Here is a 6000-nt window from a genome sequence, read left to right as displayed (position 1 = left end):
GGGGAGTTGAGGCCATTGATGTTGAGAGATATTAAGGAATAGTGGTTATTGCTTCCCGTTATATTCATATTTGGATGTGAGGTTATGTTTGTGTGCTTTCATTCTCTTTGTTTTGTTGCCAAGACGATTAGTTTCTTGCTTCTTCTAGGGTATAGCTTGCCTCCTTATGTTGGGCTTTACCATTTATTATCCTTTGTAGTGCTGGATTTGTAGAAAGATATTGTGTAAATTTGGTTTTGTCATGGAATATCTTGGTTTCTCCATCAATGTTAATTGAGAGTTTTGCTGGATACAGTAACCTGGGCTGGCATTTGTGTTCTCTTAGGGTCTGTATGACATCAGTCCAGGATCTTCTGGCCTTCATATTTTCTGGCGAGAAGTCTGGTGTGATTCTGATAGGTCTGCCTTTATATGTTACTTGACCTTTTTCCCTTACTGCTTTTAATATTATTTCTTTATTTTGTGCATTTGGTATTTTGACTATTATGTGACGGGAGGTGTTTCTTTTCTGGTCCAATCTATTTGGAGTTCTGTAGGCATCTTGTATGCCTATGGGTATCTCTTTTTTTAGGTTAGGGAAGTTTTCTTCTATGATTTTGTTGAAGATATTTACTGGTCCTTTGAGCTGGGAGTCTTCACTCTCTTCTCTACCTATTATCCTTAGGTTTGATCTTCTCATTGAGTCCTGGATTTCCTGTATGTTTTGGACCAGTACCTTTTTCCGCTTTACATTGTCTTTGACAGTTGAGTCAATGATTTCTATGGAATCTTCTGCTCCTGAGATTCTCTCTTCCATCTCTTGAATTCTGTTGGTGAGGCTTGTATCTACAGCTCCTTGTCTCTTCTTTTGGTTTTCTATATCCAGGGTTGTTTCCATGTGTTCTTTCTTGATTGCTTCTATTTCCATTTTTAATTCCTTCAACTGTTTGATTGTGTTTTCCTGGAATTCTTTCAGGGATTTTTGCGATTCCTCTCTGTAGGCTTCTACTTGTTTATTAATGTTTTCCTGTGTTTCCCTAAGTGTGTTCATGTCTTTCTTGAAGTCCTCCAGCATCATGATCAAATATGATTTTGAAACTAGATCTTGCTTTTCTGGTGTGTTTGGATATTCCATGTCTGTTTTGGTGGGAGAATTGGGCTCCGATGATGGCATGTAGTCTTGGTTTCTGTTGCTTGGGTTCCTGCGCTTGCCTCTCGCCATCAGATTATCTCTAGTGTTACTTTGTTCTGCTATTTCTGACAGTGGCTAGACTGTCCTATAAGCCTGTGTGTCAGGAGTGCTGTAGACCTGTTTTCCTCTCTTTCAGTCAGTTATGGGGACAGAGTGTTCTGCTTTCGGGCGTGTAGTTTTTCCTCTCTACAGGTCTTCAGCTGTTCCTGTGGGCCTGTGTCTTGAGTTCACCAGGCAGCTTTCTTGCAGCAGACAAGTTGTTCTTACCTGTGGTCCCGAGGCTCTAGTTTGCTCGCCGGGTGCTGCCCAAGGGCTCTCTGTGGCTGCAGCAACCAGGAAGACCTGTGCCGCCCCTTCCGGGAGCTTCAGTGCACCAGGGTTCCAGTTGGCCTTTGGTGTTTTCCTCTGGCGTCATAGATGTATGTACAGAGAGCAGTCTCTTCTGGTTTCCCAGGCTTGTCTGCCTCTCTGAAGGTTCAGCTCTCCCTCCCATGGGATTTGGGTGCAGAGAACTGTTTATCCGGTCTGTTTCCTTCAGGTTCCGGCGGTGTCTCAGGCAGGGGTCCTGCCGCTCCTGGGCCCTCCCCCACGGGAGCCCAGAGGCCTTATACAGTTTCCTCTTGGGCCAGGGATGTGGGCAGGGGTGGGCAGTGTTGGTGGTCTCTTCCGCTCTGCAGCCTCAGGAGTGCCCACCTGATCAGGCGGTGAGGTGTCTTTCCCACAGGGTCTGGGAGCAGAGAGCTGCTGCGGGCCCGGGATCCGCGGGCGTGGGACCTCCGGCAAACACAGGACGTGCCAGTCCTAGATGAACTCTGCCTCTGTGTGTCCCGATCTCACCAGGCAGCTCTCTTGCAGCAGACAAGTTGGTCTTACCTGTGGTCCCGAGGCTCAAGTTTGCTCGCGGGGTGCTGCCCAAGGGCTCTCTGCGGCGGCAGCAACCAGGAAGACCTGTGCCGCCCCTTCCGGGAGTTTCAGTGCACCAGGGTTCCAGATGGCCTTTGGTGTTTTCCTCTGGCGTCCGAGATGTATGTACAGAGAGCAGTCTCTTCTGGTTTCCCAGGTTTGTCTGCCTCTCTGAAGGTTCAGCTCTCCCTCCCACAGGATTTGGGTGCAGAGAACTGTTTATCCGGTCTGTTTCCCTCAGGTTCTGGTGGTGTCTCCGTATTTGCTTCTTTTTGTTCTAGAGCTTTTAGGTGTGCTGTCAAGCTGCTGACATATGCTCTTTCCTGTTTCTTTCTGCAGGCACTCAGCGCTATGAGTTTTCCTCTTAGCACAGCTTTCATTGTGTCCCATAAGTTTGGGTATGTTGTACCTTCATTTTCATTAAATTCTAAAAAGTTTTTAATTTCTTTCTTTATTTCTTCCTTGACCAGGTTATCATTGAGTAGAGCATTGTTCAATTTCCAAGTATATGTGGGCATTCTTCCCTTATTGTTATTGAAGACCAGTTTTAGGCCGTGGTGGTCCGATAGCACGCATGGGATTATTTCTATCTTTCTGTACCTGTTGACGCCCGTTTTTTGACCAATTATATGGTCAATTTTGGAGAAAGTACCATGAGGAGCTGAGAAGAAGGTACATCCTTTTGCTTTAGGATGGAATGTTCTATAAATATCTGTTAAGTCCATTTGGCTCATGACTTCTCTTAGTCTGTCTACATCTCTGTTTAATTTCTGTTTCCATGATCTGTCCATTAATGAGAGTGGGGTGTTGAAATCTCCCACTATTATTGTGTGAGGTGCAATGTGTGTTTTGAGCTTTAGTAAGGTTTCTTTTACGTATGTAGGTGCCCTTGTATTTGGGGCATAGATATTTAGGATTGAGAGTTCATCTTGGTGGATTTTTCCTTTGATGAATATGAAGTGTCCTTCCTTATCTTTTTTGATGACTTTTAGTTGGAAATTGATTTTATTTGATATTAGAATGGCTACTCCAGCTTGCTTCTTCTGACCATTTGCTTGGAAAGTTGTTTTCCAGTCTTTCACTCTGAGGTAGTGTCTGTCTTTGTCTCTGAGGTGTGTTTCCTGTAGGCAGCAGAATGCAGGGTCCTCGTTGCGTATCCAGTTTGTTAATCTATTTCTTTTTATTGGGGAGTTGAGGCCATTGATATTGAGAGATATTAAGGAATAGTGATTATTGCTTCCCGTTATATTCATATTTGGGTGTAAGGTTATGTTTGTGTGCTTTCATTCTCTTTGTTTTGTTGCCAAGACGATTAGTTTCTTGCTTCTTCTAGGGTATAGCTTGCCTCCTTATGTTGGGCTTTACCATTTACTATCCTTTGTAGTGCTGGATTTGTAGAAAGATATTGTGTAAATTTGGTTTTGTCATGGAATATCTTGGTTTCTCCATCAATGTTAATTGAGAGTTTTGCTGGATACAGTAACCTGGGCTGGCATTTGTGTTCTCTTAGGGTCTGTATGACATCAGTCCAGGATCTTCTGGCCTTCATATTTTCTGGCGAGAAGTCTGGTGTGATTCTGATAGGTCTGCCTTTATATGTTACTTGACCTTTTTCCCTTACTGCTTTTAATATTCTTTCTTTATTTTGTGCGTTTGGTGTTTTGACAATTATGTGACGGGAGGTGTTTCTTTTCTGGTCCAATCTATTTGGAGTTCTGTAGGCTTCTTGTATGTCTATGGGTATCTCTTTTTTTAGGTTAGGGAAGTTTTCTTCTATGATTTTGTTGAAGATATTTACTGGTCCTTTGAGCTGGGAGTCTTCACTCTCTTCTCTACCTATTATCCTTAGGTTTGATCTTCTCATTGAGTCCTGGATTTCCTGTATGTTTTGGACCAGTAGCTTTTTCTGCTTTACATTATCCTTGACAGTTGAGTCAATGATCTCTATGGAATCTTCTGCTCCTGGGATTCTCTCTTCCATCTCTTGTATTCTGTTGGTGAAGCTTGTATCTACAGCTCCTTGTCTCTTCTTTTGGTTTTCTATATCCAGGGCTGTTTCCCTGTGTTCTTTCTTGATTGCTTCTATTTCCATTTTTAATTCCTTCAACTGTTTGATTGTGTTTTCCTGGAATTCTTTCAGGGATTTTTGTGTCTCCTCTCTATGGGCTTCTGCTTGTTTATTTATGTTTTCCTGGAATTCTTTCAGGCATTTTTGCGATTTCTCTCTGTAGGCTTCTACTTGTTCTCTAAAGGAGTTCTTCACGTCTTTCTTGAAGTCCTCCAGCATCATGATCAAATATGATTTTGAAACTAGATCTTGCTTTTCTGGTGTGTTTGGATATTCCATGTTTGTTTTGATGGGAGAATTGGGCTCCGATGGTGCCATGTAGTCTTGGTTTCTGTTGCTTGGGTTCCTGCGCTTGCCTCTCGCCATCAGATTATCTCTAGTGTTACTTTGTTCTGCTATTTCTGACAGTGGCTAGACTGTCCTATAAGCCTGTGTGTCAGGAGTGCTGTAGACCTGTTTTCCTCTCTTTCAGTCAGTTATGGGGACAGAGTGTTCTGCTTTCGGGCGTGTAGTTTTACCTCTCTACAGGTCTTCAGCTGTTCCTGTGGGCCTGTGTCTTGAGTTCACCAGGCAGCTTTCTTGCAGCAGAAAATTTGGTCTTACCTGTGGTCCTGAGGCTCAAGTTCACTCGTGGGGTGCTGCCCACGGGCTCTCTGCAGCAGCAGCAACCAGGAAGACCTGTGCTGCCCCTTCCGGGAGCTTCAGTGCACCAGGGTTCCAGATGGTCTTTGGCTTTTTCCTCTGGCGTCCGAGATGTGTGTGCAGGGAGCAGTCTCTTCTGGTTTCCCAGGCTTGTCTGCCTCTCTGAAGGTTTAGCTCTCCTTCCCACGGGATTTGGGTGCAGAGAACTGTTTATCCGGTCTGTTTCCTTCAGGTTCCGGCGGTGTCTCAGGCAGGGGTCCTGCCGCTCCTCGGCCCTCCCCCACGGGAGCCCAGAGGCCTTATACAGTTTCCTCTTGGGCCAGGGATGTGGGCAGGGGTGAGCAGTGTTGGTGGTCTCTTCCGCTCTGCAGCCTCAGGAGTGCCCACCTGACCAGGCGGTTCGGTCTCTCTCTCACCGGGTCTGGGAGCAGAGAGCTGCTGCGGGCCGGGATCCGCGGGTGTGGGACTTCCGGTAAACACAGAACGTGCCCGGTCCTAGAGGAATTCTGCTTCCGTGTTTCCGAAGCTCACCAGGCAGCTTTCTTGCAGCAGACAAGTTGGTCTTACCTGTGGTCCCGAGGCTCAGGTTCGCTCCTGAAATTTCAATAAAAGGTCTTCTCCTAAAAATTTTTCTTCTCCATTGCTGTCAAACCATGTCACTGAGCATATTCTTCTGATATATTTGAGTATTTGAAGCCTGGCTATTAGTTGCTCCATCCACCCGAAACTCAGCATCATGCTGGCCTCCCACGTGGATATATTCAGCTTCTCTGTAATGACCTTGATTCAAAAGCCTTTATAAACAACTTTCTGGTAGAAATTATTCCATTTATCCTACTTCTGTAAATAACATCTTTCATGTATAACTTCCTTTCAACATACTGAGTCTACTGTTTGAGTCCAGGGAAGAGAGAAAAATGTTGGGAAATATTGAAGTCGTGAGTATTTAATTTCCTGGAGAAGTCCGTTTTGTCCAGTTCTGGGGGCACGTGCATACAATCCCAGCACTACGGTTATAGAGTCAAAGATCACTGTGGTTCTGAATCCAGCCAGGACTTTTCTCAACAGAAGAAACCAAATGTATAGTGGCAACCACAAAACAAAATTTATGCCCAATGTGAATTTCTAAATTGGAAACACAAAGACGACCAAATACAGGAAAGTATAAGTGCCAGTTTCTGGATTTACAGTAGGCACAAGCCTCTGCTCTATCAGA

The sequence above is a fragment of the Rattus norvegicus genome, chromosome 20 (assembly GCF_021556685.1).
Source record: "Rattus norvegicus strain SHRSP/BbbUtx chromosome 20, alternate assembly SHRSP_T2T, whole genome shotgun sequence".
NCBI lineage: Eukaryota > Metazoa > Chordata > Mammalia > Rodentia > Muridae > Rattus > Rattus norvegicus.
The sequence above is the reverse complement of the archived record's forward strand: the minus strand, read 5'-3'. Positions refer to the sequence as shown.